At 50.2% G+C, this 22402-nt stretch overlaps 32 non-coding genes across 32 annotated transcripts; all 32 read right to left on the reverse strand.

Annotated features, from left to right (window-relative positions):
- Nucleotides 1-2451: 2451 nt before the first annotated feature.
- On the reverse strand, nucleotides 2452-2524 carry TRNAK-CUU (transfer RNA lysine (anticodon CUU)). The gene has a single exon. It is a non-coding gene; the product is annotated as a tRNA-Lys (tRNA).
- A 650-nt stretch (nucleotides 2525-3174) lies between these two features.
- TRNAK-CUU (transfer RNA lysine (anticodon CUU)) lies at nucleotides 3175-3247 on the reverse strand. The gene has a single exon. It is a non-coding gene; the product is annotated as a tRNA-Lys (tRNA).
- A 424-nt stretch (nucleotides 3248-3671) lies between these two features.
- TRNAK-CUU (transfer RNA lysine (anticodon CUU)) lies at nucleotides 3672-3744 on the reverse strand. The gene has a single exon. It is a non-coding gene; the product is annotated as a tRNA-Lys (tRNA).
- Nucleotides 3745-4166: 422 nt separating this feature from the next.
- TRNAK-CUU (transfer RNA lysine (anticodon CUU)) lies at nucleotides 4167-4241 on the reverse strand. The gene has a single exon. It is a non-coding gene; the product is annotated as a tRNA-Lys (tRNA).
- An 886-nt stretch (nucleotides 4242-5127) lies between these two features.
- TRNAK-CUU (transfer RNA lysine (anticodon CUU)) lies at nucleotides 5128-5200 on the reverse strand. The gene has a single exon. It is a non-coding gene; the product is annotated as a tRNA-Lys (tRNA).
- A 650-nt stretch (nucleotides 5201-5850) lies between these two features.
- TRNAK-CUU (transfer RNA lysine (anticodon CUU)) lies at nucleotides 5851-5923 on the reverse strand. The gene has a single exon. It is a non-coding gene; the product is annotated as a tRNA-Lys (tRNA).
- A 424-nt stretch (nucleotides 5924-6347) lies between these two features.
- TRNAK-CUU (transfer RNA lysine (anticodon CUU)) lies at nucleotides 6348-6420 on the reverse strand. Its single transcript has one exon. It is a non-coding gene; the product is annotated as a tRNA-Lys (tRNA).
- A 422-nt stretch (nucleotides 6421-6842) lies between these two features.
- On the reverse strand, nucleotides 6843-6917 carry TRNAK-CUU (transfer RNA lysine (anticodon CUU)). Its single transcript has one exon. It is a non-coding gene; the product is annotated as a tRNA-Lys (tRNA).
- Nucleotides 6918-7803: 886 nt separating this feature from the next.
- TRNAK-CUU (transfer RNA lysine (anticodon CUU)) lies at nucleotides 7804-7876 on the reverse strand. Its single transcript has one exon. It is a non-coding gene; the product is annotated as a tRNA-Lys (tRNA).
- A 669-nt stretch (nucleotides 7877-8545) lies between these two features.
- TRNAK-CUU (transfer RNA lysine (anticodon CUU)) lies at nucleotides 8546-8618 on the reverse strand. The gene has a single exon. It is a non-coding gene; the product is annotated as a tRNA-Lys (tRNA).
- Nucleotides 8619-9042: 424 nt separating this feature from the next.
- On the reverse strand, nucleotides 9043-9115 carry TRNAK-CUU (transfer RNA lysine (anticodon CUU)). The gene has a single exon. It is a non-coding gene; the product is annotated as a tRNA-Lys (tRNA).
- Nucleotides 9116-9724: 609 nt separating this feature from the next.
- TRNAK-CUU (transfer RNA lysine (anticodon CUU)) lies at nucleotides 9725-9797 on the reverse strand. Its single transcript has one exon. It is a non-coding gene; the product is annotated as a tRNA-Lys (tRNA).
- Nucleotides 9798-10468: 671 nt separating this feature from the next.
- TRNAK-CUU (transfer RNA lysine (anticodon CUU)) lies at nucleotides 10469-10541 on the reverse strand. The gene has a single exon. It is a non-coding gene; the product is annotated as a tRNA-Lys (tRNA).
- Nucleotides 10542-10965: 424 nt separating this feature from the next.
- TRNAK-CUU (transfer RNA lysine (anticodon CUU)) lies at nucleotides 10966-11038 on the reverse strand. Its single transcript has one exon. It is a non-coding gene; the product is annotated as a tRNA-Lys (tRNA).
- A 610-nt stretch (nucleotides 11039-11648) lies between these two features.
- TRNAK-CUU (transfer RNA lysine (anticodon CUU)) lies at nucleotides 11649-11721 on the reverse strand. Its single transcript has one exon. It is a non-coding gene; the product is annotated as a tRNA-Lys (tRNA).
- Nucleotides 11722-12389: 668 nt separating this feature from the next.
- TRNAK-CUU (transfer RNA lysine (anticodon CUU)) lies at nucleotides 12390-12462 on the reverse strand. The gene has a single exon. It is a non-coding gene; the product is annotated as a tRNA-Lys (tRNA).
- Nucleotides 12463-12885: 423 nt separating this feature from the next.
- Nucleotides 12886-12958, reverse strand: TRNAK-CUU (transfer RNA lysine (anticodon CUU)). Its single transcript has one exon. It is a non-coding gene; the product is annotated as a tRNA-Lys (tRNA).
- A 609-nt stretch (nucleotides 12959-13567) lies between these two features.
- TRNAK-CUU (transfer RNA lysine (anticodon CUU)) lies at nucleotides 13568-13640 on the reverse strand. Its single transcript has one exon. It is a non-coding gene; the product is annotated as a tRNA-Lys (tRNA).
- A 669-nt stretch (nucleotides 13641-14309) lies between these two features.
- Nucleotides 14310-14382, reverse strand: TRNAK-CUU (transfer RNA lysine (anticodon CUU)). Its single transcript has one exon. It is a non-coding gene; the product is annotated as a tRNA-Lys (tRNA).
- A 424-nt stretch (nucleotides 14383-14806) lies between these two features.
- On the reverse strand, nucleotides 14807-14879 carry TRNAK-CUU (transfer RNA lysine (anticodon CUU)). The gene has a single exon. It is a non-coding gene; the product is annotated as a tRNA-Lys (tRNA).
- Nucleotides 14880-15490: 611 nt separating this feature from the next.
- Nucleotides 15491-15563, reverse strand: TRNAK-CUU (transfer RNA lysine (anticodon CUU)). The gene has a single exon. It is a non-coding gene; the product is annotated as a tRNA-Lys (tRNA).
- Nucleotides 15564-16231: 668 nt separating this feature from the next.
- Nucleotides 16232-16304, reverse strand: TRNAK-CUU (transfer RNA lysine (anticodon CUU)). The gene has a single exon. It is a non-coding gene; the product is annotated as a tRNA-Lys (tRNA).
- Nucleotides 16305-16727: 423 nt separating this feature from the next.
- On the reverse strand, nucleotides 16728-16800 carry TRNAK-CUU (transfer RNA lysine (anticodon CUU)). Its single transcript has one exon. It is a non-coding gene; the product is annotated as a tRNA-Lys (tRNA).
- A 610-nt stretch (nucleotides 16801-17410) lies between these two features.
- TRNAK-CUU (transfer RNA lysine (anticodon CUU)) lies at nucleotides 17411-17483 on the reverse strand. The gene has a single exon. It is a non-coding gene; the product is annotated as a tRNA-Lys (tRNA).
- A 424-nt stretch (nucleotides 17484-17907) lies between these two features.
- TRNAK-CUU (transfer RNA lysine (anticodon CUU)) lies at nucleotides 17908-17980 on the reverse strand. The gene has a single exon. It is a non-coding gene; the product is annotated as a tRNA-Lys (tRNA).
- Nucleotides 17981-18598: 618 nt separating this feature from the next.
- On the reverse strand, nucleotides 18599-18671 carry TRNAK-CUU (transfer RNA lysine (anticodon CUU)). The gene has a single exon. It is a non-coding gene; the product is annotated as a tRNA-Lys (tRNA).
- Nucleotides 18672-19094: 423 nt separating this feature from the next.
- Nucleotides 19095-19167, reverse strand: TRNAK-CUU (transfer RNA lysine (anticodon CUU)). The gene has a single exon. It is a non-coding gene; the product is annotated as a tRNA-Lys (tRNA).
- A 424-nt stretch (nucleotides 19168-19591) lies between these two features.
- Nucleotides 19592-19664, reverse strand: TRNAK-CUU (transfer RNA lysine (anticodon CUU)). The gene has a single exon. It is a non-coding gene; the product is annotated as a tRNA-Lys (tRNA).
- Nucleotides 19665-20301: 637 nt separating this feature from the next.
- Nucleotides 20302-20374, reverse strand: TRNAK-CUU (transfer RNA lysine (anticodon CUU)). The gene has a single exon. It is a non-coding gene; the product is annotated as a tRNA-Lys (tRNA).
- A 423-nt stretch (nucleotides 20375-20797) lies between these two features.
- Nucleotides 20798-20870, reverse strand: TRNAK-CUU (transfer RNA lysine (anticodon CUU)). The gene has a single exon. It is a non-coding gene; the product is annotated as a tRNA-Lys (tRNA).
- A 423-nt stretch (nucleotides 20871-21293) lies between these two features.
- TRNAK-CUU (transfer RNA lysine (anticodon CUU)) lies at nucleotides 21294-21366 on the reverse strand. Its single transcript has one exon. It is a non-coding gene; the product is annotated as a tRNA-Lys (tRNA).
- A 639-nt stretch (nucleotides 21367-22005) lies between these two features.
- On the reverse strand, nucleotides 22006-22078 carry TRNAK-CUU (transfer RNA lysine (anticodon CUU)). The gene has a single exon. It is a non-coding gene; the product is annotated as a tRNA-Lys (tRNA).
- Nucleotides 22079-22402: the final 324 nt, after the last annotated feature.

Below are 22402 nucleotides of genomic sequence, written 5' to 3' on the forward strand. Positions count from 1 at the left end.
CGTAGATCTTCGCCAGGTTGGCGACGGCGCGCCTCTAAGGCCGATTTTGCTTCCTCCTCGTCACGCGTGCCAAACCGCTGATCGAGTCGGCGAATCAGCTCCTCTAGCTGTGTCTGTGCGCTCGCGGGTAACGCTTCTACAAAATCGGCTGCCCGTCCATCAAGATTCATATTAAGTTGACGTACTGCCTGCGCGTCCGTCCATCCATTAATTTCCTTGGCCCCTAAGAGATTGCGGGCGAATGCCTTCCACGAAGGGGCCCCCCGGCCGGTAAATATTAGTCTTATTTTAGCGTGAGGTAACGCGGGGGTCCATCCCACTTCTGACACCAATTTGTGGGGGCCGTTGGCCCCCGGGGTCCCTCCCGCCTGCATCCCCTATTCCGTTTACGTTACCCCACCTCCCTATTACTCGCTACGGTTTCGTCGGCATTCGAATGCGACGCCCCTACTGTTACAGCCTCGCGCCGCGCTCCCACGCTGCGAGCATACGTGCGCACATCATCGTCAATCAAACGCCGTGCTCGCAGTATAGCCCTGTGCGGCACGTTACCAATGCGCATCCGTATCCGACATGTAACGAACGTATGCACACACACACACGCCGCTCCGTGCACTCCAACTCCACACCAACTACGCAAGTTATGATCGCGCACCTGTATCACACACGGAGTGAACACACGCGACACCCACTCTTGCGCCGCTCTGCGCAGCGCTCGCCGTCTGCTGGCCGCTTGCGTTATGATCGCGCACCTGGGGTACGCCTATTACGCACGCCGCGAGCTTACGCACACACAGTACCACACGCGTTCCCACACGCAACCCGCGCGCTCAGCTCCGCGCAGCGCTCACTCACGTGGCGAACCACTGTGCACACAGCGCACCCACACGCTCACACTGCACGACAAGATCACGCGAGACCACGCTTCGCTATTAATGATTTATTATATGCCACCTGCGAATTGATGTTGAATCAGTGAGTCGACGAGGCTGGCCTATTCCACTAAACCTGTACCTATTCCCTATTTATCGGCTTACGATACCCTACTTCACCTCCCCACTCACTGTTTGGTGCCCGCGGAGGTTCGCTGCTCTCTGCGCTAACAGCGTACCTCGATGCGTCGCACGGACGTCCGGGTCGCTGGCTGGAAGTCCTGCTGGTCCGCTGGCCTGGAGAGAAGCGAGCTATTTTCCCTCTGCGCCCCTCTATTTATCCTCCCTACCTTCAAGGGGATGCTGCGCTAAACAATGGGCTCGCGATCCTCTGGCACGCGCACGGCGGTTCTGGGTGCTGTTGATATGCTAATCAGTGTGCCGCGTGCAAGGCGTAAATCCTACTTAATCCCTTACCCTCCCTAACAATGGGGCCTGCGCGCTCAAGCGCAATTATCCCAACCCTCCATGACTATGCGCAACAGCCCCTGTGACCCCGCTATTCATGCTGTCCCGTGCCTCCCCTGCTCGCCCCGTCGACCCGTGGGAGTGTGTGTGGGGGGAAATGCGCCTCAACCGCAGTGGCCGAATGCCCCACGCCACGACCTACCATATTAAGGCCGGCCGCAGCGCCGCGGTGCCACGTAGCACGGGGAGGTCATCCAATTCCCTGATCGCCGGAAACCGTGAGAATTAATCCCGATAAGGGTCTCTCGGATAAAAACCGGTCGATCAGGTGACCTTCCCTTCCAGCTCTATGGGGGGGGGGGAATGCGTGCGGGTGTGTGCTTATGTGGGGCGGGTGATGGGGGGCAGTGCGGTGGGGGAAGCCGGGCGGCTCCCTGGTTCGGCAGAGCGGCCCCGTCGTTGTGGCACCACAATGGGTGGGGAGGGAGGGGATGGGTGCGGAAGGCGGCCACGGCACTCAATCTCTACATTTAATCCGCCAATTCGTTGAGCCATCATTCGAGGTAAGGTCACTTCCGAATCGTATAGAGCTCAGTGGGCCCTGCCCGGTAAAAATAAAACCTTTAGTTGAGCACTACACATGTCTGCACAGGGCACTGTACACACGTGTGTTGTAAGGCTTGTGCCCGCCCCTAACAGTCGGCCATATTTGCAGAATACACCACACCGCCGTTGACCCTGGCCACCCATCGTTCCTACCAGCTCCTTCCGCAGGAATGTGTTTAGATTGTTTTCATCATGCGTGCTAAATTGGTCCACAGAAATGCACAATGGTAGTCAAACCAAATCACAAAATTATTCTGCGCCCAACGTGGGGCTCAAACCCACGACCCTGAGATCAAGAGTCTCTAGCTCGACCGACTGAACTAGCCTAGCTGCTGTTGTAAGTGTCCCCAGTCGAACTTGGGGTGATTGTGAGTCAAGTGACCCACAGTATATTTCAGAAAACATGACAAAAAGCAAAAGGTAATTCGATTGTTTTCATCATGTGTGCGAAATTGGCCCATAGAGATGCACAATGGTAGTCAAAGCAAATCACAAAATTATTCTGCGCCCAACGTGGGGCTCGAACCCACGACCCTGAGATTAAGAGTCTCATGCTCTACCGACTGAGCTAGCCGGGCTTCTGTGGTGTGTTATTACTGCCTAACTTGGGGTCATTGTGAGTCATGTCACCCACCGTATTAAAAAAAACATGACAATATAGAACAGGTAATACTGGTAGGAACCTCTGGTTACACCAGCCCACAGGGGATTATTTTGTCCGTCGTGGATTCCAAATATGGGAAGGGTGGGTGGGGCTGGGTGGAGAGTGGAGGGTGGGGAGGGGCTGGGTGAGGAGGGGAGTTTGGGGAGGGGATGGGTGGGGAGGGAGGGGATGGGTGGGGAGGGAGGGGATTGGTGGGGAGGGAGGGGATGGGTGCGGAAGGCGGCCACGACACTCAATCCGCCAATTCGTTGAGCCATCATTCGACGCGAGGTCACTTCCGAATCGTATAGAGCTCAGTGGGCCCTGCCCGGTCAAAATAAAACCTTTAGTTGAGCACTACACATGTCTGCACAGGGCACTGTACACACGTGTGTTGTAAGGCTTGTGCCCGCCCTAACAGTCGGCCATATTTGCAGAATACACCACGCCGCCGTTGACCCTGGCCACCCATCGTTCCTACCAGCTCCCTCCACAGGAATGTGTTTCGATTGTTTTCATCATGCGTGCTAAATTGGTCCACAGAAATGCACAATGGTAGTCAAAGCAAATCACAAAATTATTCTGCGCCCAACGTGGGGCTCGAACCCACGACCCTGAGATTAAGAGTCTCATGCTCTACCGACTGAGCTAGCCGGGCTTCTGTGGTGTGTTATCACTGCCTAACTTGGGGTCATTGTGAGTCATGTCACCCACCGTATATTTCAAAAAAACATGAATTGAAGCAAAAAGGAATTGGTAAGTTTAAAGACTGTCCAGTTAATTCATCTACATAAATTGACAATTGAAGTCCATGGGAATCACACGTTGTTTCTGCACCCAACATGGGGCTCAAACCCACGACCCTGAGATCAAGAGTCTCTAGCTCGACCGACTGAACTAGCCTAGCTACTGTTGTAAGTGTCCCCAGTCGAACTTGGGGTGATTGTGAGTCAAGTGACCCACAGTATATTTCAGAAAACATGACAAAAAGCAAAAGGTAATTCGATTGTTTGCATCATGTGTGCGAAATTGGCCCACAGAGATGCACAATGGTAGTCAAAGCAAATCACAAAATAATTCTGCGCCCAACGTGGGGCTCGAACCCACGACCCTGAGATTAAGAGTCTCATGCTCTACCGACTGAGCTAGCCGGGCTGCTGTGGTGAGTGACCCCTCTCTAACTTGGGGTGATTGTGAGTCATGTCACCCACCGTATATTTCAAAAAAACATGAATTGAAGCAAAAAGGAATTAGTAAGTTTAAAGACTGTCTAGTTAATTCATCTACATAAATGGACAATTTAAGTCCATGGGAATCACACGTTGTTTCTGCACCCAACATGGGGCTCAAACCCACGACCCTGATATCAAGAGTCTCTAGCTCGACCGACTGAACTAGCCTAGCTACTGTTGTAAGTGTCCCCAGTCGAACTTGGGGTGATTGTGAGTCAAGTGACCCACAGTATATTTCAGAAAACATGACAAAAAGCAAAAGGTAATTCGATTGTTTTCATCATGTGTGCGAAATTGGCCCACAGAGATGCACAATGGTAGTCAAAGCAAATCACAAAATTATTCTGCGGCCAACGTGGGGCTCGAACCCACGACCCTGAGATTAAGAGTCTCATGCTCTACCGACTGAGCTAGCCGGGCTTCCGTGGTGTGTTATCACTGCCTAACTTGGGGTCATTGTGAGTCATGTCACCCACCGTATTAAAAAAAAAAACATGACAATATAGAACAGGTAATACTGGTAGGAACCTCTGGTTACACCAGCCCACAGGGGATTCTTTTGTCCGCCGTGGATTCCAAATATGGGAAGGGTGGGTGGGGCTGGGTGGAGAGGGGAGGGTGGGGAGGGGAGTTTGGGGAGGGGATGGGAGGGGAGTTTGGGGAGGGGATGGGTGGGGAGGGAGGGGATGGGTGCGGAAGGCGGCCACGGCACTCAATCTCTACATTTAATCCGCCAATTCGTTGAGCCATCATTCGAGGTAAGGTCACTTCCGAATCGTATAGAGCTCAGTGGGCCCTGCCCGGTAAAAATAAAACCTTTAGTTGAGCACTACACATGTCTGCACAGGGCACTGTGCACACGTGTGTTGTAAGGCTTGTGCCCGCCCCTAACAGTCGGCCATATTTGCAGAATACACCACACCGCCGTTGACCCTGGCCACCCATCGTTCCTACCAGCTCCTTCCGCAGGAATGTGTTTAGATTGTTTTCATCATGCGTGCTAAATTGGTCCACAGAAATGCACAATGGTAGTCAAACCAAATCACAAAATTATTCTGCGCCCAACGTGGGGCTCAAACCCACGACCCTGAGATCAAGAGTCTCTAGCTCGACCGACTGAACTAGCCTAGCTGCTGTTGTAAGTGTCCCCAGTCGAACTTGGGGTGATTGTGAGTCAAGTGACCCACAGTATATTTCAGAAAACATGACAAAAAGCAAAAGGTAATTCGATTGTTTTCATCATGTGTGCGAAATTGGCCCATAGAGATGCACAATGGTAGTCAAAGCAAATCACAAAATTATTCTGCGCCCAACGTGGGGCTCGAACCCACGACCCTGAGATTAAGAGTCTCATGCTCTACCGACTGAGCTAGCCGGGCTTCTGTGGTGTGTTATTACTGCCTAACTTGGGGTCATTGTGAGTCATGTCACCCACCGTATTAAAAAAAACATGACAATATAGAACAGGTAATACTGGTAGGAACCTCTGGTTACACCAGCCCACAGGGGATTATTTTGTCCGTCGTGGATTCCAAATATGGGAAGGGTGGGTGGGGCTGGGTGGAGAGTGGAGGGTGGGGAGGGGCTGGGTGAGGAGGGGAGTTTGGGGAGGGGATGGGTGGGGAGGGAGGGGATGGGTGGGGAGGGAGGGGATTGGTGGGGAGGGAGGGGATGGGTGCGGAAGGCGGCCACGACACTCAATCCGCCAATTCGTTGAGCCATCATTCGACGCGAGGTCACTTCCGAATCGTATAGAGCTCAGTGGGCCCTGCCCGGTCAAAATAAAACCTTTAGTTGAGCACTACACATGTCTGCACAGGGCACTGTACACACGTGTGTTGTAAGGCTTGTGCCCGCCCTAACAGTCGGCCATATTTGCAGAATACACCACGCCGCCGTTGACCCTGGCCACCCATCGTTCCTACCAGCTCCCTCCACAGGAATGTGTTTCGATTGTTTTCATCATGCGTGCTAAATTGGTCCACAGAAATGCACAATGGTAGTCAAAGCAAATCACAAAATTATTCTGCGCCCAACGTGGGGCTCGAACCCACGACCCTGAGATTAAGAGTCTCATGCTCTACCGACTGAGCTAGCCGGGCTTCTGTGGTGTGTTATCACTGCCTAACTTGGGGTCATTGTGAGTCATGTCACCCACCGTATATTTCAAAAAAACATGAATTGAAGCAAAAAGGAATTGGTAAGTTTAAAGACTGTCCAGTTAATTCATCTACATAAATTGACAATTGAAGTCCATGGGAATCACACGTTGTTTCTGCACCCAACATGGGGCTCAAACCCACGACCCTGAGATCAAGAGTCTCTAGCTCGACCGACTGAACTAGCCTAGCTACTGTTGTAAGTGTCCCCAGTCGAACTTGGGGTGATTGTGAGTCAAGTGACCCACAGTATATTTCAGAAAACATGACAAAAAGCAAAAGGTAATTCGATTGTTTGCATCATGTGTGCGAAATTGGCCCACAGAGATGCACAATGGTAGTCAAAGCAAATCACAAAATAATTCTGCGCCCAACGTGGGGCTCGAACCCACGACCCTGAGATTAAGAGTCTCATGCTCTACCGACTGAGCTAGCCGGGCTGCTGTGGTGAGTGACCCCTGTCTAACTTGGGGTGATTGTGAGTCATGTCACCCACCGTATATTTCAAAAAAACATGAATTGAAGCAAAAAGGAATTAGTAAGTTTAAAGACTGTCTAGTTAATTCATCTACATAAATGGACAATTTAAGTCCATGGGAATCACACGTTGTTTCTGCACCCAACATGGGGCTCAAACCCACGACCCTGATATCAAGAGTCTCTAGCTCGACCGACTGAACTAGCCTAGCTACTGTTGTAAGTGTCCCCAGTCGAACTTGGGGTGATTGTGAGTCAAGTGACCCACAGTATATTTCAGAAAACATGACAAAAAGCAAAAGGTAATTCGATTGTTTTCATCATGTGTGCGAAATTGGCCCACAGAGATGCACAATGGTAGTCAAAGCAAATCACAAAATTATTCTGCGGCCAACGTGGGGCTCGAACCCACAACCCTGAGATTAAGAGTCTCATGCTCTACCGACTGAGCTAGCCGGGCTTCCGTGGTGTGTTATCACTGCCTAACTTGGGGTCATTGTGAGTCATGTCACCCACCGTATTAAAAAAAAAAACATGACAATATAGAACAGGTAATACTGGTAGGAACCTCTGGTTACACCAGCCCACAGGGGATTCTTTTGTCCGCCGTGGATTCCAAATATGGGAAGGGTGGGTGGGGCTGGGTGGAGAGGGGAGGGTGGGGAGGGGAGTTTGGGGAGGGGATGGGAGGGGAGTTTGGGGAGGGGATGGGTGGGGAGGGAGGGGATGGGTGCGGAAGGCGGCCACGGCACTCAATCTCTACATTTAATCCGCCAATTCGTTGAGCCATCATTCGAGGTAAGGTCACTTCCGAATCGTATAGAGCTCAGTGGGCCCTGCCCGGTAAAAATAAAACCTTTAGTTGAGCACTACACATGTCTGCACAGGGCACTGTACACACGTGTGTTGTAAGGCTTGTGCCCGCCCCTAACAGTCGGCCATATTTGCAGAATACACCACACCGCCGTTGACCCTGGCCACCCATCGTTCCTACCAGCTCCTTCCGCAGGAATGTGTTTAGATTGTTTTCATCATGCGTGCTAAATTGGTCCACAGAAATGCACAATGGTAGTCAAACCAAATCACAAAATTATTCTGCGCCCAACGTGGGGCTCAAACCCACGACCCTGAGATCAAGAGTCTCTAGCTCGACCGACTGAACTAGCCTAGCTGCTGTTGTAAGTGTCCCCAGTCGAACTTGGGGTGATTGTGAGTCAAGTGACCCACAGTATATTTCAGAAAACATGACAAAAAGCAAAAGGTAATTCGATTGTTTTCATCATGTGTGCGAAATTGGCCCATAGAGATGCACAATGGTAGTCAAAGCAAATCACAAAATTATTCTGCGCCCAACGTGGGGCTCGAACCCACGACCCTGAGATTAAGAGTCTCATGCTCTACCGACTGAGCTAGCCGGGCTTCTGTGGTGTGTTATTACTGCCTAACTTGGGGTCATTGTGAGTCATGTCACCCACCGTATTAAAAAAAACATGACAATATAGAACAGGTAATACTGGTAGGAACCTCTGGTTACACCAGCCCACAGGGGATTATTTTGTCCGTCGTGGATTCCAAATATGGGAAGGGTGGGTGGGGCTGGGTGGAGAGTGGAGGGTGGGGAGGGGCTGGGTGAGGAGGGGAGTTTGGGGAGGGGATGGGTGGGGAGGGAGGGGATGGGTGGGGAGGGAGGGGATTGGTGGGGAGGGAGGGGATTGGTGGGGAGGGAGGGGATGGGTGCGGAAGGCGGCCACGACACTCAATCCGCCAATTCGTTGAGCCATCATTCGACGCGAGGTCACTTCCGAATCGTATAGAGCTCAGTGGGCCCTGCCCGGTCAAAATAAAACCTTTAGTTGAGCACTACACATGTCTGCACAGGGCACTGTACACACGTGTGTTGTAAGGCTTGTGCCCGCCCTAACAGTCGGCCATATTTGCAGAATACACCACGCCGCCGTTGACCCTGGCCACCCATCGTTCCTACCAGCTCCCTCCACAGGAATGTGTTTCGATTGTTTTCATCATGCGTGCTAAATTGGTCCACAGAAATGCACAATGGTAGTCAAAGCAAATCACAAAATTATTCTGCACCCAACGTGGGGCTCGAACCCACGACCCTGAGATTAAGAGTCTCATGCTCTACCGACTGAGCTAGCCGGGCTTCTGTGGTGTGTTATCACTGCCTAACTTGGGGTCATTGTGAGTCATGTCACCCACCGTATATTTCAAAAAAACATGAATTGAAGCAAAAAGGAATTGGTAAGTTTAAAGACTGTCCAGTTAATTCATCTACATAAATTGACAATTGAAGTCCATGGGAATCACACGTTGTTTCTGCACCCAACATGGGGCTCAAACCCACGACCCTGAGATCAAGAGTCTCTAGCTCGACCGACTGAACTAGCCTAGCTACTGTTGTAAGTGTCCCCAGTCGAACTTGGGGTGATTGTGAGTCAAGTGACCCACAGTATATTTCAGAAAACATGACAAAAAGCAAAAGGTAATTCGATTGTTTTCATCATGTGTGCGAAATTGGCCCACAGAGATGCACAATGGTAGTCAAAGCAAATCACAAAATTATTCTGCGCCCAACGTGGGGCTCGAACCCACGACCCTGAGATTAAGAGTCTCATGCTCTACCGACTGAGCTAGCCGGGCTGCTGTGGTGAGTGAACCCTGTCTAACTTGGGGTGATTGTGAGTCATGTCACCCACCGTATTAAAAAAAAACATGACAATATAGAACAGGTAATACTGGTAGGAACCTCTGGTTACACCAGCCCACAGGGGATTATTTTGTCCGTCGTGGATTCCAAATATGGGAAGGGTGGGTCGGGCTGGGTGGAGAGGGGAGGGGGGAGGGGAGTTTGGGGAGGGGATGGGTGGGGAGGGAGGGGATGGGTGCGGAAGGCGGCCACGGCACTCAATCTCTACATTTAATCCGCCATTTCGTTGAGCCATCATTCGAGGTAAGGTCACTTCCGAATCGTATAGAGCTCAGTGGGCCCTGTCCGGTCAAAATAAAACCTTTAGTTGAGCACTACACATGTCTGCACAGGGCACTGTACACACGTGTGTTGTAAGGCTTGTGCCCGCCCTAACAGTCGGCCATATTTGCAGAATACACCACGCCGCCGTTGACCCTGGCCACCCATCGTTCCTACCAGCTCCCTCCGCAGGAATGTGTTTTGATTGTTTTCATCATGCGTGCTAAATTGGTCCACAGAAATGAACAATGGTAGTCAAACCAAATCACAAAATTATGCTGCGCCCAACGTGGGGCTCGAACCCACGACCCTGAGATTAAGAGTCTCATGCTCTACCGACTGAGCTAGCCAGGCTGCTGTTGTGAGTGACTCCTGTCTAACTTGGGGTGATTGTGAGTCATGTCACCCACCGTATAAAAAAAAAACATGACAATATAGAACAGGTAATACTGGTAGGAACCTCTGGTTACACCAGCCCACAGGGGATTATTTTGTCCGTCGTGGATTCCAAATATGGGAAGGGTGGGTGGGGCTAGGGTGGAGAGTGGAGGGTGGGGAGGGGCTGGGTGAGGAGGGGAGTTTGGGGAGGGGATGGGTGGGGAGGGAGGGGATGGGTGGGGAGGGAGGGGATTGGTGGGGAGGGAGGGGATTGGTGGGGAGGGAGGGGATGGGTGCGGAAGGCGGCCACGACACTCAATCCGCCAATTCGTTGAGCCATCATTCGACGCGAGGTCACTTCCGAATCGTATAGAGCTCAGTGGGCCCTGCCCGGTCAAAATAAAACCTTTAGTTGAGCACTACACATGTCTGCACAGGGCACTGTACACACGTGTGTTGTAAGGCTTGTGCCCGCCCTAACAGTCGGCCATATTTACAGAATACACCACGCCGCCGTTGACCCTGGCCACCCATCGTTCCTACCAGCTCCCTCCACAGGAATGTGTTTCGATTGTTTTCATCATGCGTGCTAAATTGGTCCACAGAAATGCACAATGGTAGTCAAAGCAAATCACAAAATTATTCTGCGCCCAACGTGGGGCTCGAACCCACGACCCTGAGATTAAGAGTCTCATGCTCTACCGACTGAGCTAGCCGGGCTTCTGTGGTGTGTTATCACTGCCTAACTTGGGGTCATTGTGAGTCATGTCACCCACCGTATATTTAAAAAAAACATGAATTGAAGCAAAAAGGAATTGGTAAGTTTAAAGACTGTCCAGTTAATTCATCTACATAAATGGACAATTGAAGTCCATGGGAATCACACGTTGTTTCTGCACCCAACATGGGGCTCAAACCCACGACCCTGAGATCAAGAGTCTCTAGCTCGACCGACTGAACTAGCCTAGCTACTGTTGTACGTGTCCCCAGTCGAACTTGGGGTGATTGTGAGTCAAGTGACCCACAGTATATTTCAGAAAACATGACAAAAAGCAAAAGGTAATTCGATTGTTTTCATCATGTGTGCGAAATTGGCCCACAGAGATGCACAATGGTAGTCAAAGCAAATCACAAAATTATTCTGCGCCCAACGTGGGGCTCGAACCCACGACCCTGAGATTAAGAGTCTCATGCTCTACCGACTGAGCTAGCCGGGCTGCTGTGGTGAGTGAACCCTGTCTAACTTGGGGTGATTGTGAGTCATGTCACCCACCGTATTAAAAAAAAAACATGACAATATAGAACAGGTAATACTGGTAGGAACCTCTGGTTACACCAGCCCACAGGGGATTATTTTGTCCGTCGTGGATTCCAAATATGGGAAGGGTGGGTCGGGCTGGGTGGAGAGGGGAGGGGGGAGGGGAGTTTGGGGAGGGGATGGGTGGGGAGGGAGGGGATGGGTGCGGAAGGCGGCCACGGCACTCAATCTCTACATTTAATCCGCCATTTCGTTGAGCCATCATTCGAGGTAAGGTCACTTCCGAATCGTATAGAGCTCAGTGGGCCCTGTCCGGTCAAAATAAAACCTTTAGTTGAGCACTACACATGTCTGCACAGGGCACTGTACACACGTGTGTTGTAAGGCTTGTGCCCGCCCTAACAGTCGGCCATATTTGCAGAATACACCACGCCGCCGTTGACCCTGGCCACCCATCGTTCCTACCAGCTCCCTCCGCAGGAATGTGTTTTGATTGTTTTCATCATGCGTGCTAAATTGGTCCACAGAAATGAACAATGGTAGTCAAACCAAATCACAAAATTATGCTGCGCCCAACGTGGGGCTCGAACCCACGACCCTGAGATTAAGAGTCTCATGCTCTACCGACTGAGCTAGCCAGGCTGCTGTGGTGAGTGACTCCTGTCTAACTTGGGGTGATTGTGAGTCATGTCACCCACCGTATAAAAAAAACATGACAATATAGAACAGGTAATACTGGTAGGAACCTCTGGTTACACCAGCCCACAGGGGATTATTTTGTCCGTCGTGGATTCCAAATATGGGAAGGGTGGGTGGGGCTGGGTGGAGAGTGGAGGGTGGGGAGGGGCTGGGTGAGGAGGGGAGTTTGGGGAGGGGATGGGTGGGGAGGGAGGGGATGGGTGGGGAGGGAGGGGATTGGTGGGGAGGGAGGGGATTGGTGGGGAGGGAGGGGATGGGTGCGGAAGGCGGCCACGACACTCAATCCGCCAATTCGTTGAGCCATCATTCGACGCGAGGTCACTTCCGAATCGTATAGAGCTCAGTGGGCACTGCCCGGTCAAAATAAAACCTTTAGTTGAGCACTACACATGTCTGCACAGGGCACTGTACACACGTGTGTTGTAAGGCTTGTGCCCGCCCTAACAGTCGGCCATATTTGCAGAATACACCACGCCGCCGTTGACCCTGGCCACCCATCGTTCCTACCAGCTCCCTCCACAGGAATGTGTTTCGATTGTTTTCATCATGCGTGCTAAATTGGTCCACAGAAATGCACAATGGTAGTCAAAGCAAATCACAAAATTATTCTGCGCCCAACGTGGGGCTCGAACCCACGACCCTGAGATTAAGAGTCTCATGCTCTACCGACTGAGCTAGCCGGGCTTCTGTGGTGTGTTATCACTGCCTAACTTGGGGTATTGTGAGTCATGTCACCCACCGTATATTTCAAAAAAACATGAATTGAAGCAAAAAGGAATTGGTAAGTTTAAAGACTGTCCAGTTAATTCATCTACATAAATGGACAATTGAAGTCCATGGGAATCACACGTTGTTTCTGCACCCAACATGGGGCTCAAACCCACGACCCTGAGATCAAGAGTCTCTAGCTCGACCGACTGAACTAGCCTAGCTACTGTTGTAAGTGTCCCCAGTCGAACTTGGGGTGATTGTGAGTCAAGTGACCCACAGTATATTTCAGAAAACATGACAAAAAGCAAAAGGTAATTCGATTGTTTTCATCATGTGTGCGAAATTGGCCCACAGAGATGCACAATGGTAGTCAAAGCAAATCACAAAATTATTCTGCGCCCAACGTGGGGCTCGAACCCACGACCCTGAGATTAAGAGTCTCATGCTCTACCGACTGAGCTAGCCGGGCTGCTGTGGTGAGTGAACCCTGTCTAACTTGGGGTGATTGTGAGTCATGTCACCCACCGTATTAAAAAAAAACATGACAATATAGAACAGGTAATACTGGTAGGAACCTCTGGTTACACCAGCCCACAGGGGATTATTTTGTCCGTCGTGGATTCCAAATATGGGAAGGGTGGGTCGGGCTGGGTGGAGAGGGGAGGGGGGAGGGGAGTTTGGGGAGGGGATGGGTGGGGAGGGAGGGGATGGGTGCGGAAGGCGGCCACGGCACTCAATCTCTACATTTAATCCGCCATTTCGTTGAGCCATCATTCGAGGTAAGGTCACTTCCGAATCGTATAGAGCTCAGTGGGCCCTGTCCGGTCAAAATAAAACCTTTAGTTGAGCACTACACATGTCTGCACAGGGCACTGTACACACGTGTGTTGTAAGGCTTGTGCCCGCCCTAACAGTCGGCCATATTTGCAGAATACACCACGCCGCCGTTGACCCTGGCCACCCATCGTTCCTACCAGCTCCCTCCGCAGGAATGTGTTTTGATTGTTTTCATCATGCGTGCTAAATTGGTCCACAGAAATGAACAATGGTAGTCAAACCAAATCACAAAATTATGCTGCGCCCAACGTGGGGCTCGAACCCACGACCCTGAGATTAAGAGTCTCATGCTCTACCGACTGAGCTAGCCAGGCTGCTGTTGTGAGTGACTCCTGTCTAACTTGGGGTGATTGTGAGTCATGTCACCCACCGTATAAAAAAAAACATGACAATATAGAACAGGTAATACTGGTAGGAACCTCTGGTTACACCAGCCCACAGGGGATTATTTTGTCCGTCGTGGATTCCAAATATGGGAAGGGTGGGTGGGGCTAGGTGGAGAGTGGAGGGTGGGGAGGGGCTGGGTGAGGAGGGGAGTTTGGGGAGGGGATGGGTGGGGAGGGAGGGGATGGGTGGGGAGGGAGGGGATTGGTGGGGAGGGAGGGGATTGGTGGGGAGGGAGGGGATGGGTGCGGAAGGCGGCCACGACACTCAATCCGCCAATTCGTTGAGCCATCATTCGACGCGAGGTCACTTCCGAATCGTATAGAGCTCAGTGGGCCCTGCCCGGTCAAAATAAAACCTTTAGTTGAGCACTACACATGTCTGCACAGGGCACTGTACACACGTGTGTTGTAAGGCTTGTGCCCGCCCTAACAGTCGGCCATATTTACAGAATACACCACGCCGCCGTTGACCCTGGCCACCCATCGTTCCTACCAGCTCCCTCCACAGGAATGTGTTTCGATTGTTTTCATCATGCGTGCTAAATTGGTCCACAGAAATGCACAATGGTAGTCAAAGCAAATCACAAAATTATTCTGCGCCCAACGTGGGGCTCGAACCCACGACCCTGAGATTAAGAGTCTCATGCTCTACCGACTGAGCTAGCCGGGCTTCTGTGGTGTGTTATCACTGCCTAACTTGGGGTCATTGTGAGTCATGTCACCCACCGTATATTTAAAAAAAACATGAATTGAAGCAAAAAGGAATTGGTAAGTTTAAAGACTGTCCAGTTAATTCATCTACATAAATGGACAATTGAAGTCCATGGGAATCACACGTTGTTTCTGCACCCAACATGGGGCTCAAACCCACGACCCTGAGATCAAGAGTCTCTAGCTCGACCGACTGAACTAGCCTAGCTACTGTTGTACGTGTCCCCAGTCGAACTTGGGGTGATTGTGAGTCAAGTGACCCACAGTATATTTCAGAAAACATGACAAAAAGCAAAAGGTAATTCGATTGTTTTCATCATGTGTGCGAAATTGGCCCACAGAGATGCACAATGGTAGTCAAAGCAAATCACAAAATTATTCTGCGCCCAACGTGGGGCTCGAACCCACGACCCTGAGATTAAGAGTCTCATGCTCTACCGACTGAGCTAGCCGGGCTGCTGTGGTGAGTGAACCCTGTCTAACTTGGGGTGATTGTGAGTCATGTCACCCACCGTATTAAAAAAAAAAACATGACAATATAGAACAGGTAATACTGGTAGGAACCTCTGGTTACACCAGCCCACAGGGGATTATTTTGTCCGTCGTGGATTCCAAATATGGGAAGGGTGGGTCGGGCTGGGTGGAGAGGGGAGGGGGGAGGGGAGTTTGGGGAGGGGATGGGTGGGGAGGGAGGGGATGGGTGCGGAAGGCGGCCACGGCACTCAATCTCTACATTTAATCCGCCATTTCGTTGAGCCATCATTCGAGGTAAGGTCACTTCCGAATCGTATAGAGCTCAGTGGGCCCTGTCCGGTCAAAATAAAACCTTTAGTTGAGCACTACACATGTCTGCACAGGGCACTGTACACACGTGTGTTGTAAGGCTTGTGCCCGCCCTAACAGTCGGCCATATTTGCAGAATACACCACGCCGCCGTTGACCCTGGCCACCCATCGTTCCTACCAGCTCCCTCCGCAGGAATGTGTTTTGATTGTTTTCATCATGCGTGCTAAATTGGTCCACAGAAATGAACAATGGTAGTCAAACCAAATCACAAAATTATGCTGCGCCCAACGTGGGGCTCGAACCCACGACCCTGAGATTAAGAGTCTCATGCTCTACCGACTGAGCTAGCCAGGCTGCTGTGGTGAGTGACTCCTGTCTAACTTGGGGTGATTGTGAGTCATGTCACCCACCGTATAAAAAAAACATGACAATATAGAACAGGTAATACTGGTAGGAACCTCTGGTTACACCAGCCCACAGGGGATTATTTTGTCCGTCGTGGATTCCAAATATGGGAAGGGTGGGTGGGGCTGGGTGGAGAGTGGAGGGTGGGGAGGGGCTGGGTGAGGAGGGGAGTTTGGGGAGGGGATGGGTGGGGAGGGAGGGGATGGGTGGGGAGGGAGGGGATTGGTGGGGAGGGAGGGGATTGGTGGGGAGGGAGGGGATGGGTGCGGAAGGCGGCCACGACACTCAATCCGCCAATTCGTTGAGCCATCATTCGACGCGAGGTCACTTCCGAATCGTATAGAGCTCAGTGGGCCCTGCCCGGTCAAAATAAAACCTTTAGTTGAGCACTACACATGTCTGCACAGGGCACTGTACACACGTGTGTTGTAAGGCTTGTGCCCGCCCTAACAGTCGGCCATATTTGCAGAATACACCACGCCGCCGTTGACCCTGGCCACCCATCGTTCCTACCAGCTCCCTCCACAGGAATGTGTTTCGATTGTTTTCATCATGCGTGCTAAATTGGTCCACAGAAATGCACAATGGTAGTCAAAGCAAATCACAAAATTATTCTGCGCCCAACGTGGGGCTCGAACCCACGACCCTGAGATTAAGAGTCTCATGCTCTACCGACTGAGCTAGCCGGGCTTCTGTGGTGTGTTATCACTGCCTAACTTGGGGTATTGTGAGTCATGTCACCCACCGTATATTTCAAAAAAACATGAATTGAAGCAAAAAGGAATTGGTAAGTTTAAAGACTGTCCAGTTAATTCATCTACATAAATGGACAATTGAAGTCCATGGGAATCACACGTTGTTTCTGCACCCAACATGGGGCTCAAACCCACGACCCTGAGATCAAGAGTCTCTAGCTCGACCGACTGAACTAGCCTAGCTACTGTTGTAAGTGTCCCCAGTCGAACTTGGGGTGATTGTGAGTCAAGTGACCCACAGTATATTTCAGAAAACATGACAAAAAGCAAAAGGTAATTCGATTGTTTTCATCATGTGTGCGAAATTGGCCCACAGAGATGCACAATGGTAGTCAAAGCAAATCACAAAATTATTCTGCGCCCAACGTGGGGCTCGAACCCACGACCCTGAGATTAAGAGTCTCATGCTCTACCGACTGAGCTAGCCGGGCTGCTGTGGTGAGTGAACCCTGTCTAACTTGGGGTGATTGTGAGTCATGTCACCCACCGTATTAAAAAAAAAACATGACAATATAGAACAGGTAATACTGGTAGGAACCTCTGGTTACACCAGCCCACAGGGGATTATTTTGTCCGTCGTGGATTCCAAATATGGGAAGGGTGGGTCGGGCTGGGTGGAGAGGGGAGGGGGGAGGGGAGTTTGGGGAGGGGATGGGTGGGGAGGGAGGGGATGGGTGCGGAAGGCGGCCACGGCACTCAATCTCTACATTTAATCCGCCATTTCGTTAAGCCATCATTCGAGGTAAGGTCACTTCCGAATCGTATAGAGCTCAGTGGGCCCTGTCCGGTCAAAATAAAACCTTTAGTTGAGCACTACACATGTCTGCACAGGGCACTGTACACACGTGTGTTGTAAGGCTTGTGCCCGCCCTAACAGTCGGCCATATTTGCAGAATACACCACGCCGCCGTTGACCCTGGCCACCCATCGTTCCTACCAGCTCCCTCCGCAGGAATGTGTTTTGATTGTTTTCATCATGCGTGCTAAATTGGTCCACAGAAATGAACAATGGTAGTCAAACCAAATCACAAAATTATGCTGCGCCCAACGTGGGGCTCGAACCCACGACCCTGAGATTAAGAGTCTCATGCTCTACCGACTGAGCTAGCCAGGCTGCTGTGGTGAGTGACTCCTGTCTAACTTGGGGTGATTGTGAGTCATGTCACCCACCGTATATTTCAAAAAAACATGAATTGAAGCAAAAAGTAATTAGTAAGTTTAAAGAATGTCTAGTTAATTCATCTACATAAATGGACAATTTAAGTCCATGGGAATCACACGTTGTTCCTGCACCCAACATGGGGCTCAAACCCACGACCCTGAGATCAAGAGTCTCTAGCTCGACCGACTGAACTAGCCTAGCTACTGTTGTAAGTGTCCCCAGTCGAACTTGGGGAGATTGTGAGTCAAGTGACCCACAGTATATTTCAGAAAACATGACAAAAAGCAAAAGGTAATTCGATTGTTTTCATCATGTGTGCGAAATTGGCCCACAGAGATGCACAATGGTAGTCAAAGCAAATCACAAAATTATTCTGCGCCCAACGTGGGGCTCGAACCCACGACCCTGAGATTAAGAGTCTCATGCTCTACCGACTGAGCTAGCCGGGCTGCTGTGGTGAGTGAACCCTGTCTAACTTGGGGTGATTGTGAGTCATGTCACCCACCGTATTAAAAAAAAAACATGACAATATAGAACAGGTAATACTGGTAGGAACCTCTGGTTACACCAGCCCACAGGGGATTATTTTGTCCGTCGTTGATTCCAAATATGGGAAGGGTGGGTGGGGCTGGGTGGAGTGGGGAGGGGCTGGGTGAGGAGGGGAGTTTGGGGAGGGGATGGGTGGGGAGGGAGGGGATGGGTAAGGAAGGCGGCCACGGCACTCAATCTCTACATTTAATCCGCCAATTCGTTGAGCCATCATTCGAGGCAAGGTCACTTCCGAATCGTATAGAGCTCAGTGGGCCCTGTCCGGTCAAAATAAAACCTTTAGTTGAGCACTACACATGTCTGCACAGGGCACTGTACACACGTGTGTTGTAAGGCTTGTGCCCGCCCTAACAGTCGGCCAAATTTGCAGAATACACCACGCCGCCGTTGACCCTGGCCACCCATCGTTCCTACCAGCTCCCTCCGCAGGAATGTGTTTCGATTGTTTTCATCATGCGTGCTAAATTGGTCCACAGAAATGCACAATGGTAGTCAAACCAAATCACAAAATTATTCTGCGCCCAACGTGGGGCTCGAACCCACGACCCTGAGATTAAGAGTCTCATGCTCTACCGACTGAGCTAGCCGGGCTGCTGTGGTGAGTGAGCCCTGTCTAACTTGGGGTGATTGTGAGTCATGTCACCCACCGTATATTTCAAAAAAACTTGAATTGAAGCAAAAAGGAATTAGTAAGTTTAAAGACTGTCTAGTTAATTGATCTACATAAATGGACAATTTAAGTCCATGGGAATCACACGTTGTTTCTGCACCCAACATGGGGCTTAAACCCACGACCCTGAGATCAAGAGTCTCTAGCTCGACCGACTGAACTAGCCTAGCTACTGTTGTAAGTGTCCCCAGTCGATCTTGGGGTGATTGTGAGTCAAGTGACCCACAGTATATTTCAGAAAACATGACAAAAGCAAAAGGTAATTCGATTGTTTGCATCATGTGTGCGAAATTGGCCCACAGAGATGCACAATAGTAGTCAAAGCAAATCACAAAATACTTCTGCGCCCAACGTGGGGCTCGAACCCACGACCCTGAGATTAAGAGTCTCATGCTCTACCGACTGAGCTAGCCGGGCTGCTGTGGTGAGTGACCCCTGTCTAACTTGGGGTGATTGTGAGTCATGTCACCCACCGTATATTTAAAAAAAACATGAATTGAAGCAAAAAGGAATTAGTAAGTTTAAAGACTGTCTAGTTAATTCATCTACATAAATGGACAATTTAAGTCCATGGGAATCACACGTTGTTTCTGCACCCAACATGGGGCTCAAACCCACGACCCTGATATCAAGAGTCTCTAGCTCGACCGACTGAACTAGCCTAGCTACTGTTGTAAGTGTCCCCAGTCGAACTTGGGGTGATTGTGAGTCAAGTGACCCACAGTATATTTCAGAAAACATGACAAAAAGCAAAAGGTAATTCGATTGTTTTCATCATGTGTGCGAAATTGGCCCACAGAGATGCACAATGGTAGTCAAAGCAAATCACAAAATTATTCTGCGCCCAACGTGGGGCTCGAACCCACGACCCTGAGATTAAGAGTCTCATGCTCTACTGACTGAGCTAGCCGGGCTGCTGTGGTGTGTGACCCCTGTCTAACTTGGGGTGATTGTGAGTCATGTCACCCACCGTATAAAAAAAAAAACATGACAATATAGAACAGGTAATACTGGTAGGAACCTCTGGTTACACCAGCCCACAGGGGATTATTTTGTCCGTCGTGGATTCCAAATATGGGAAGGGTGGGTGGGGCTGGGTGGGGCTGGGTGGAGAGGGGAGGGTGGGGAGGGGCTGGGTGAGGAGGGGAGTTTGGGGAGGGGATGGGTGGGGAGGGAGGGGATGGGTGCGGAAGGCGGCCACGGCACTCAATCTCTACATTTAATCCGCCAATTCGTTGAGCCATCATTCGAGGCAAGGTCACTTCCGAATCGTATAGAGCTCAGTGGGCCCTGTCCGGTCAAAATAAAACCTTTAGTTGAGCACTACACATGTCTGCACAGGGCACTGTACACACGTGTGTTGTAAGGCTTGTGCCCGCCCTAACAGTCGGCCATATTTGCAGAATACACCACGCCGCCGTTGACCCTGGCCACCCATCGTTCCTACCAGCTCCCTCCGCAGGAATGTGTTTCGATTGTTTTCATCATGCGTGCTAAATTGGCCCACAGAAATGCACAATGGAAGTCAAAGCAAATCACAAAAGTATTCTGCGCCCAACGTGGGGCTCGAACCCACGACCCTGAGATTAAGAGTCTCATGCTCTACCGACTGAGCTAGCCGGGCTTCCGTGGTGAGTGACCCCTGTCTAACTTGAGGTGATTGTGAGTCATGTCACCCACCGTATATAAAAAAACATGAATTTAAGCAAAAAGGAATTAGTAAGTTTAAAGACTGTCTAGTTAATTGATCTACATAAATGGACAATTTAAGTCCATGGGAATCACACGTTGTTTCTACGCCCAACATGGGGCTCAAACCCACGACCCTGAGATTAAGAGTCTCATGGTCTACCGACTGAACTAGCCTAGCTGCTGTTGTAAGTGCCTCCAGTCGAACTTGGGGTGATTGTGAGTCATGTCACCCACATTATATTTCAGAAAACACATGAATTTAAGCAAAAAGGAATTAGTAAGTTTAAAGACTATCTAGTTAATTGATCTACATAAATGCACAATTTAAGTCCATGGGAATTACACGTTGTTTCTACGCCCAACATGGGGCTCAAACCCACGACCCTGAGATCAAGAGTCTCATGCTCTACCGACTGAGCTAGCCGGGCTTCTGTGGTAACTGACCCCTGTCTAACTTGGGTGATTGTGAGTCATGTCACCCACCATATATTTCAAAAAAACATGAATTTAAGCAAAAAGGAATTAGTAAGTTTAAAGACTGTCTAGTTAATTGATCTACATAAATGGACAATTTAAGTCCATGGGAATCACACGTTGTTCCTGCACCCAACATGGGGCTCAAACCCACGACCCTGAGATCAAGAGTCTCTCGCTCGACCGACTGAACGAGCCTAGCTACTGTTGTAAGTGTCCCCAGTCGAACTTGGGGTGATTGTGAGTCAAGTGACCCACAGTATATTTCAGAAAACATGACAAAAAGCAAAAGGTAATTCGATTGTTTTCATCATGTGTGCGAAATTGGCCCACAGAGATGCACAATGGGATTCCAAGCAAATCACAAAATAAATCTCCGCCCAACGTGGGGCTCGAACCCACGACCCTGAGATTAAGAGTCTCATGCTCTACCGACTGAGCTAGCCGGGCTTCTGTTGTGAGTAACCCCTGTCTAACTTGAGGTGATTGTGAGTCATGTCACCCACCGTATATTTAAAAAAACCATGAATTTAAGTAAAAAGGAATTAGTATGTTGATATACTCTCTGGTTCATTCAGGTAGGAACAACAGTTCCACACTGCCCACCAGGGATTATTTGTCTGTCTGTCGTGCATAGCCATGCCCTCGATTTGTATTTCATAGAGCGTTACGGGCGGGCTCTGCACCACGTGACGCGCCGCCCCACGCAGCTTGCGCCGCGTGACACAGATCGCACGAATGCGCTGTCCAACCAAGTTCCTACCTGCCCACTCCAAAGGAACGTGTTTGATCTACATAAATGCACAATTTAAGTCCATGGGAATTACACGTTGTTTCTACGCCCAACATGGGGCTCAAACCCACGACCCTGAGATCAAGAGTCTCAAGCTCGACCGACTGAACGAGCCTGGCTGCTGTTGTAAGTGTCCCCAGTCGAACTTGGGGTGATTGTGAGTCAAGTGACCCACAGTATATTTCAGAAAAAACATGACAATAAGTAAAAGGTAATTCGATTGTTTTCATCATGCGTGCTAAATTGGTCCACAGAAATGCACAATAGTCGTCAAAGGAAATCACAAAATTATTGTGCGCCCAACGTGGGGCTCGAACCCACGACCCTGAGATTAAGAGTCTCATGCTCTACCGACTGAGCTAGCCGGGCTGCTGTGGTGAGTGACCCCTGTCTAACTTGGGGTGATTGTGAGTCATGTCACCCACCGTATATTTCAAAAAAACATGAATTGAAGCAAAAAGGAATTAGTAAGTTTAAAGACTGTCTAGTTAATTGATCTACATAAATGGACAATTTAAGTCCATGGGAATCACACGTTGTTTCTGCACCCAACATGGGGCTCAAACCCACGACCCTGAGATCAAGAGTCTCTAGCTCGACCGACTGAACTAGCCTAGCTACTGTTGTAAGTGTCCCCAGTCGAACTTGGGGTGATTGTGAGTCAAGTGACCCACAGTAGATTTCAGAAAACAT

This window comes from Lethenteron reissneri, chromosome 26 (assembly GCF_015708825.2).
Source record: "Lethenteron reissneri isolate LAM-NWPU_2019-01 chromosome 26, ASM1570882v1, whole genome shotgun sequence".
Lineage (NCBI taxonomy): Eukaryota > Metazoa > Chordata > Hyperoartia > Petromyzontiformes > Petromyzontidae > Lethenteron > Lethenteron reissneri.